The sequence below is a fragment of the Aegilops tauschii genome, chromosome 6 (assembly GCF_002575655.3).
Source record: "Aegilops tauschii subsp. strangulata cultivar AL8/78 chromosome 6, Aet v6.0, whole genome shotgun sequence".
Classification (NCBI taxonomy): domain Eukaryota; kingdom Viridiplantae; phylum Streptophyta; class Magnoliopsida; order Poales; family Poaceae; genus Aegilops; species Aegilops tauschii.
The window spans coordinates 84,431,335-84,440,105 of record NC_053040.3 but is presented as its reverse complement, the minus strand read 5'-3'; the positions used below and the strand labels follow the sequence as shown (position 1 = coordinate 84,440,105).

Sequence of the window (8,771 nt, the reverse complement as noted above, 5' to 3'; positions counted from 1 at the left end):
CCTAAGGCCATCACTACTGTGACCAAATCGGCGACATTTCCAGCGGTAGGGTTGGCCGGCCTACCACCAGACCTCTCGGCGGTAGCATTCTACCGCCAGGTATCATGGCGGTAGGGTTGGCCACCCTACGGCCATTGTTGTTGTGACCAAGTAGGCCATTCTTCTGGCGGTAGGGTTGGTCACCCTACCGCCGGAGCCTATGGCGGTAGGGTGCTGATCCATGTCCCTTTGCCTTTATTTTATAGCCCTTTGCCTTTCCATTTCTTACAAACTTCTATGAACTAAGCATCCACAAATGACATCCACAAATGATCGAGTAGCAAAGACATACATAACCGAGCATAGTTCATTACATCCACAAATGACACTTGTTCAAAAAACATCTAGCGATTCGAATGACATGAGTTCAAACTACAAGCTCAAGCTCGAGCATACATTTTCTACAACGGCAAGAAAGATCTCAAACATATAAGACGTTCAATTTGTGCGTCACGATCAGGATTAGGCTTCAGTTGATAATCCGACGATCCCACCCAATTCTCCAACACACCTTTCGTTTCGCCGAACCAGGCCCATCGAGCACGACGTTCCGGAATCTCTGACTTGCCTTGTGTGATTGCCCATCCAATGACCTGTCCGGATTTTCTCAAGTCCAGCTCGCGGAATTCTTCTATGTTCACAGAGAAAAAGATCTCCGTTGCCACAGAATGTCTGCAAGCATATTCCTTCTCATGCAACTCATTAAGTATCTTCTATTTTTCTTTCACAAGCCTACGTAAAACTTTTCTCTCCTTAAGATCAGAAGGTTCCTTCATGAATGGATACTTGTTGAAATCCATCATGGCAGCAATTACCTCATCATTGCTCTTGAACCATGCCTCAAGCTCCCTCTTGATACGAAGTACTCGCTCCGCTACAATCTTCTCAGACGCTACCGCCAGACTCTTAGATGCAATGTCACAACACTTCTCATATACTTTCTTCATCTCCTCCGGGGTCATGTTTTCCATGCTACATGAAATGGAAACAAACCAAAACTCAAATAAAATGATACAATACAAACACAAAGCATAACTTATTTAGGCTACATAATGTTCTCACTGATTCAAATGACATAGGTTACATAAACGATAAGGGTACATGCCATTACAGTCCAAATGACACTACAACATCATGTGTTTCAACCCCCTCTACTAGTCCATCAACAAGACATCTTTGTCGTACGGCCCGGGGTTGCAACAAACGACATCATTTCTTTCATGGACCCAAGCCCAACGAGTTGCCCGACTAAGTATCGCCGATGATGGTTGCCTAATTAGCCAATCAATGATCTGGCCAGGGTTGTTAAAGTCCATCTTATTCACTTCATCCCTTGTTCCACACAATGCAATTTGCCTTGCAAGAGCGCGTCTATGAATTTTCTCTTCCTTCTTGAGGTTGCTTATGTTTTTCTCTTTAGCTTGGTATAACTTAACTCTGGCATCGTCGCACTTCGACACATAATACTTTGAAAAATCTCTACAAGCCGCATTCAATGCATCAACGGCTTTGACCCACAAGTCCATCTTTTCCTCAATGACTGCACGTTCACGCTTCGCCGCCGCCTCCGCGGAAGTCTCAACAAAGATGATCAATCCCATCCTACAAGTCGAGGGATTACTATAACGGTCATCCAAGGCAAAAATCATAACCGTCTCTTGACAAAAACTATAACCCTAGGAGTAGATCGAGCTATAATTCGAGAGGTAACTACTCTAACAAAACCCTAATTAAACTATAACCATAACGTTCGTCATATAGGCATTTACTTAAGCATAACCATAACCATAACCTTAACCCTAGCCATGTCATCAAACCTAACCCTAACAAAACCCTAAATGATATTTCTTACTACCCAAACAGTGCTATTGACACAATACATTGTGAAAGCACAAACATTACCCTAAATGCATCATATACATTGATTTCACCACAACAAAACCATGAACTAGTGCTTCCAACAAAATGAGCAAAATGCATGATTTGAACCAACCAAATGAAGGGGGGTGGGGGAGGTACCTTGGGTGATGCAAATGGCCTCGATCCACGGGACAAATCTCAAGCAATGGAGGGGGATCTAGTGGGTGATTTGGTGGGGGGAAGAGGGGGAGAGAGCTTGAGCTCGAAAAGAAGAGTGGGTGGGGAGCAGCACATCCCCCTCCCCTCACAACCTTATCCAGTAACCTACCGCCAGAGAGCCCGGCGGTAGGTTGCAAGAGCCTACCGCCATACACGGCGGCGGTAGGTCCCTTTGCCACGTGTACACGGCCGTTAACGGCCATACGGCGTCAGGGAACCTACCGCCACGCTGGGCGGCGGTAGCTTGTACGTACCTACCGCCAGGTCTTCCGGCGGTAGCAAAAGGATCAAATCTCGAAAAAAATTCATACCGGGGTCAGATCCCAATTTTATACGCCGAAAGGGTCAAAACACGAAATTTGGCCCCAGGCGGTCTGCTACATCTCCCCGAGCAAACGCCGCCTCCACGCACACGAGCACCGCACAGCACACGATCCGTTCCATGGCAGGCTAAAGCTGCTTTGGTTTGGTTGAAAGAGTGGGGCGTCTCCTTCTCCGTCACTTCCGCTTTCGCTGCATTTCATTGACCTTCTTCCTTTTCCGCTTGCACGGCTAGGCTAGCCAGCCACCGCCGCAGCAGCATGCAAGTCGATCCATCACACGCGCTGCTGCTGCTGCTGCTCGAGCATCTAGTTCTCGCACCGTACGTTTTTGGCCCGTATTTGGATGATCAATGTTCGTGCGAGGGTTCCTTGCGTTGCTGGTGTTTCCCGAGGTAGATCCGTTTTTCGATCCGCGTGTGCATGCACTCTTTTGATCGCGTGGAGACCAGGGCTGGGACTGGGAGGCGCATTCCGTGCAGTAGCGACCGCGGATCAGTTCGTACCGCGACTCCATGGCAGGCCTAGATGGCTTTGATCCGGTGCAAAACCGATGCGTTTTTCGCCTCGTTTGGAGGGTGTTCTCTTTTGCGCTTATAGCCACAGCCACCGGCTAGGTTTTACTTTTGTGGATTTTTTTTTTGGAACGGAGGCTCCAGAGGAGCCCGACTTTGAATTAACAAAGCCATCAACCGGCCAGGAGTACAAGATCAGACCACGAACAAAGAAACGGCTAAAGGATACAAGGGAGAAAGCAGAACAACTTACAACGCTACACCTACAACCAGCAAACGGAAAATTACATTGAAGTGCAGCTAATTGAGGATAAGCCCACTACACAAAGGCCCTGAAACGACTACGGAAGAAGCCACGAGGATCTGCAGCCGCTAGAATAGGTCGGGCACATGACTGAAACCAGGAACTGGAGATGACATAACACATGCTTTCTCTAACACCGAAGGGGAACCCTTCCCCTCGCCTAGGCTCGAAGGCGCCGAACCGTCAAAGTGTAGAGACGCTCACCCGAGAGCTAAAGCAAGGTTGGCCTCAAGTCCGGGCCAGCCATGGATCACAACCAACATCACGCCGGAGCACACACATGGAGGCTGCGACGCAGACGCCGTAGGGAACCGATGGAAGAGGGTAAGCCGCCGGGAGAGTCGCCGAAAGGAAGAAGCTGCCAAGCCACATGGCGAAGATTAGGTCCGAGGAACTCAAGAACCAGCCGAATCGGCACCAACAGCGCTGCTGCTGCCAGGAAGGGGAACCCGATCCCCTTCCGCCCTGACTCGAGGGCGCCGACCCGCCGGGGCATTGCAAAACACCGCCGCTGAGCAACTTGTGGCTGGATCTGAAACCTGCACCGAATATATACGCCATCGACTCTACAGACGCCAGACGCCCACCTGCAACTGCTACACACCCCCAAAGCACCAACCTTCCCCAGACAGCGCCTCCAAGGAGGACACGACGCACCAGGCGTCGCCACCGCCCATCCCACGCCGGGATTTGAGCTTTCGCCCGGGAGGCATGGCCGGGGTGTGGATGGGAGCCCACGGCTGCGACTCCAACGAGCAGACCGACGCAAAAGGGGCGCCGCCGCCGCCGTGTTGGGAATACCAACAGGGGTTTCCCCTGGGCTCGTCCAGCACCACCAGCTCAGGGAGCACCCCGCCGGCACCGGATCCGGGGATCAGAGACCCAAAATCAGGCGAAACCAGCAAGGGAGAGCAGAGAGAGGGAGAACTTGTCCTTCAGATCTGGAGCAGAGGAGGGAGAACCTCGCCGCGCCGCGACCACTGCCCGCCAGGACCTCGCTGCCCGAGCAGCCGAGGGATCCGGCCTGCACCTCCCGCGCGCGCCGCCAGCCGAAGGACGACGCCGCCTCACCAACCGGGCCGCCGCCCGGCTTCCGGGGACCAACGCAAGCGAGCGAAGCGCCGAAGCCCCGCCGCCACCGTCATCAGCAGTCGCCGAGGCGAAGCCCGACGACTCCCTCGGGTGGCGGCAGGGGAGGAGGGGTGGAGGGAGCGGCGCCTAGGGAAACCCTAGGGGCCCTCGGGTCGCCCCGGGGAGGACGACGCGAGGGGAGGGGAAGAAAAAATCACTGTGGATTTTATTTATTAAGTTCATCGACGATGGGTCAGGTGTTGGAGTTGCTGTGGTCTTATCATGTGTCCCGATTCCGTTTGCTACTTGGCTAATTACCAGATGGATCATATCGACTGATGTTCCATTTACTGATGTTGTTTTTGCGGCAGACAAGGACGCTAATTACTACCCCGCATCAAGGAAGCACGCGCGCGGAGGCAGATAGATGGACGCGGTTCCTCCATCCGCGGCTCTACAGGCCGCGCCCATGGTACGTACGTGACGTGCGTACGACAAGATCAGCATCAGCTAGCTTTTCTGGCGATTTGGTTGCTTGCTTTTTGTTCATCCAGGCGGCCGATCCATTGGATCACTCTACCTTTTAATCTGTTGACGTTACGGTTGATACGATCGATGGCCACGGTTTAGATGCTGCCGTGGCGCATTGCTTCTTATTATTAGGCGGATTGCTAATCGCTGGCTGGGTGGCCACTTGTGTGTTAATGGTCGTCCCGCTGCTTAACTTACTATTACACATACATGGGACCGTGATTCGTGCGACATGTCTTCTTGCCAAAGTTTGTTAGAATCCGAGATAGCAACGGATTGCTATGCGTGATATATAGATCCAGGCACCCAAGCTAAAGTGGAATGTACGTGATTTTGCCGATTAAATGAGTAGAGTACTATGTTACTTTGCACTATGGAGGTGGTAAATTAGACTAGTATCATATGCATGACGTATAAGTTACTCCCCACTATGACCAGCCTGAAGATCAATAGGCCTTGCCCAACGCGACAGGACCTCAACGCATGCATGTCTAGCTAGTACTAGGCCACGACAGGACTTTCTTATCATGCACAACAAACAATTACACATCATTTGTTATGATAAGTTATGTCATCTTGGCAAAATTGTCTAGTTGGCATGCATGATGGGTGATAGACAATGCTTGTTCAACCAAGTCATAGCTACCGTAGGTCGAGCGGGTCGAGCACTGGCTTGTTCGCAATTATAAGGGGAGCTCAACAATGGACTAAGCTGCGGCATACAAGAGTTTCATCAAAAGTCATCTTGTGGAGCCAAGCAAAATTGTTCGTCCCGTCAGGGGATGTCCTTCAACATGGACATATGGCTTCGTCGATGATGAATGCAATAGTACCGAGGGGGCTTGGTGAAGTATCTATCCATCGTTAGAGGAGCAAATCTCAGTATTGAACTTCCAAGTCCCTCTAGACATACTTTTTTGATGTACTGGAAAGTTGTTGCTATAATCGCCCTATTACAGGTAACGTTTGACAACCCCAAAGTAACAGGTCCGACATGAAGGGACACGACATTCTCATGGTCTAAGGAAGTGAGTACACATTAACACTTTCATGATTGTACTTATAACTTGTGATGATGTGATCTCCTAGCATATCATTTAGTTGGGTCTGCTGAACACCATTGTTCTGTTAATAATGTGCTCTCATTGTTGTGAGCATACTTGTTACTTTAACAGTAGTGGAGCTAGGTTCAGCATACGCCCCAGGCAAGCAGTGTAACTACAGTGTAATTTTTGCTACAGTGTGCTACAGTTAACAAAGAAATGATCCACCACGCCCCAGGCCAAGGCCCTGGCTGCCTGGGGCCTAGAACCGCCACTGACTTTAACGATACCTTTTGATCAGGAAAACCAAATCATCCTGTAACACATGAGCTAGTTTTAGAGGCAAGACTATGAAACTACTTGGTGTTTATGTCCTCACACATGCAAATGAGTTTTTGTGTGAATCTCATATTCAAGGACCTTCACAATTATAGTACAAAAATATAAACATTAATTAAAATATGAAAAATAAATAATCGTACTTTATTATTGCATGTATGGCATTTTTCCAACATGCTCGTCTATGAAGTTGCTATAGCGTAGCACTCCCAGATGTCGAAAGCCGTTCGACAAGCTACACCATGAGGTATAACGTAGCACTCAAGGACGATAAGTCCATGAAAACAGATGCATGACTTAGCTAATTGTCACTGCTCTCACAAGCTGCACGATATAGCCAACTCAAGGACGATAAGTCAATGTACACGACAGCTCTAGCTGCGCCTTAATTTCTCGTATGGACCGGAGGTGTGCAGTCAGATCACCGAGAGGAGGATGGAGTCCAATGAACCTAGCTTGGAGTGCACCAGCTCGATCGGGACACCATCCATAACAGCGCGACGAAGGGAACACTGTGATGTGATGATACGGGTAGCTACAAAGCCAAGCCTCCAGAAAATGCCGGCAGCTCTAGCCGGAGACGTCATGCCGCAATTATTTATTGCACGTTCTGTGAACAGAAGCTAGTAGTAGGAGCCTTGTGCGCATCTTTTTTCCTTGTGCGCATCTTTTTTCTTCAGGAAAAACTTGCGACCGATCTAAGCAGAAGCAGCTACTAGATAGGTAGACTTGCCCAACGAGACGAGACCTCAAGTTTTAGCCATGTCAGCTCAAACGCCGCGGAAAGTCTAGTAGGCCTTGGCCACGTACAGGAAGATCATCAAATGAGCTACAGTGTCCTACGTACGGACGCATCCAATAGGACTTTGCCCGACACGACGGGACCTCAACGCATGTCTAGCCAGTAGGCCACGACGGGGACTCCACGGAGCTGAGTCTGCAAACTCTACATCCGATCCAGGCGACGCTTGCTCTCCGAAGTCATCAATAATTTGGTCCCTTTGACCTGAACGATCACACCGTGTATATATGCAGCGGCCGTCATTGTGGACCCAATCCTTGTCCGTTGCATGCCACATGCACCAGTTCATCTACTACCCCTACTAGTTGAATGCCCGTACGCTGCCACGGACACACAAAATATGAAGTATATGATGTGAAAAGATTACTCGACAAAGTGATAGAATGGACTTGGATATTTTAAATGAGTGCTTTTTATAGAATATATTTTGACAAAAAAACAATGTCATAGGTAATTCAAAATCTATGAACATGGACAAACTTGTATTTAAATGTAGATAATAACTAAATCATCCATGAAATTAGCACATCCATTAAAACACCATAGACACAAACAAATATGACGAAACAGTCACCTACATAGTACATACAAACCAAGTACGTGATAACTACACTTACAAATTGAAACACACAATCATGCGTAATAGGCATAACCAATGTCTACTATCTCTACTACATGCGCCGAGCTTTCTTTGTATACATCCTGTGTCGGGGATCCTTTGTAGACAACTCGCTTGCTAGGAAAGCCCACCTCCACTCAATAAATTGCTGAACAAACTTCATATCAATCAACCCACCTATTATTTTCTGGCGAATATCTGCAAAAATATATATTATAAATGTTGCATTTAATAATATTTAAAATTTGTCTACATAGGTTAATAACAATCGTAAGTAATTGATTTTTAGTTGATAATAAGTCATAACTACTCACCATCAAGTGCGCGTGCTGCAGTATGATCCGGGTTGAATGCAAGGGTGGTGTAATTTGAAGTTTCCAGATTTCCTATTGCCAAGATAAAAAAATATTTAGGTTGACATAACAATACACTTCCTTAGAATATGCAATACATGTATTGGTATAGATGCTTCAATTACCGTATTTGCAATCCTTACGAAGCATAGTGGCAAGGACAATAGATTTATTGCCTTCAGTTGTTGACCACCTATATGAGTTCTGAATCAAGTTGCCACCCCAAATCCCAACAACTATAAGTTTGCCCCTACAATGTGGAATTTTTTAAAATGGTAACCATGTCAAGGACTTTTTGAACTAATTTCGATTATTCGGTATAAAAGAGTTGGAACTATTATGTACCAACTACACATAACACATATCCATGAAGGTGACCTCTCTATATATTTCAGCACCTGGGTATCCCCCAATGCGTTCATGTCCATCATAATGAACGACTATGCCAATTATGTCTGTGTCAATTATCATTAGTCAAAATTATATACCAAGATTATCTCTATGTTAGTAAGTATTATATGCTTGAATGCATACCTACGGAAGTGTTTCTTGGACACCTCTGAACTTCTTGGAACGGCATCAAATGCTTGGGATATGTTGGAAATTGAAGTGAGAGAGACTCAACAAATGTCCTTGCGCTGAAGGAACACTCATATGTGTGTTGAATGTATCTACACTCCAGTTCTTCAAAGTTAGGCCGCATAGTAACACCATGAATGATGTACTTACGACCCACCATGATGGATTCAGCGCAAG

The 8,771-nt window shown here is 47.6% G+C and overlaps 1 long non-coding RNA gene across 1 annotated transcript; it reads right to left on the bottom strand.

The window, feature by feature from the left end:
• Positions 1–7,560: 7,560 nt before the first annotated feature.
• Positions 7,561–8,267, bottom strand: LOC109735670 (uncharacterized). The gene is made up of 3 exons (XR_002226191.4): positions 8,141–8,267; positions 7,977–8,048; positions 7,561–7,860 (listed from the first exon to the last, which is right to left on the bottom strand). It is a non-coding gene; the product is annotated as an uncharacterized lncRNA (long non-coding RNA).
• Between the last annotated feature and the right edge of the window lie 504 nt (positions 8,268–8,771).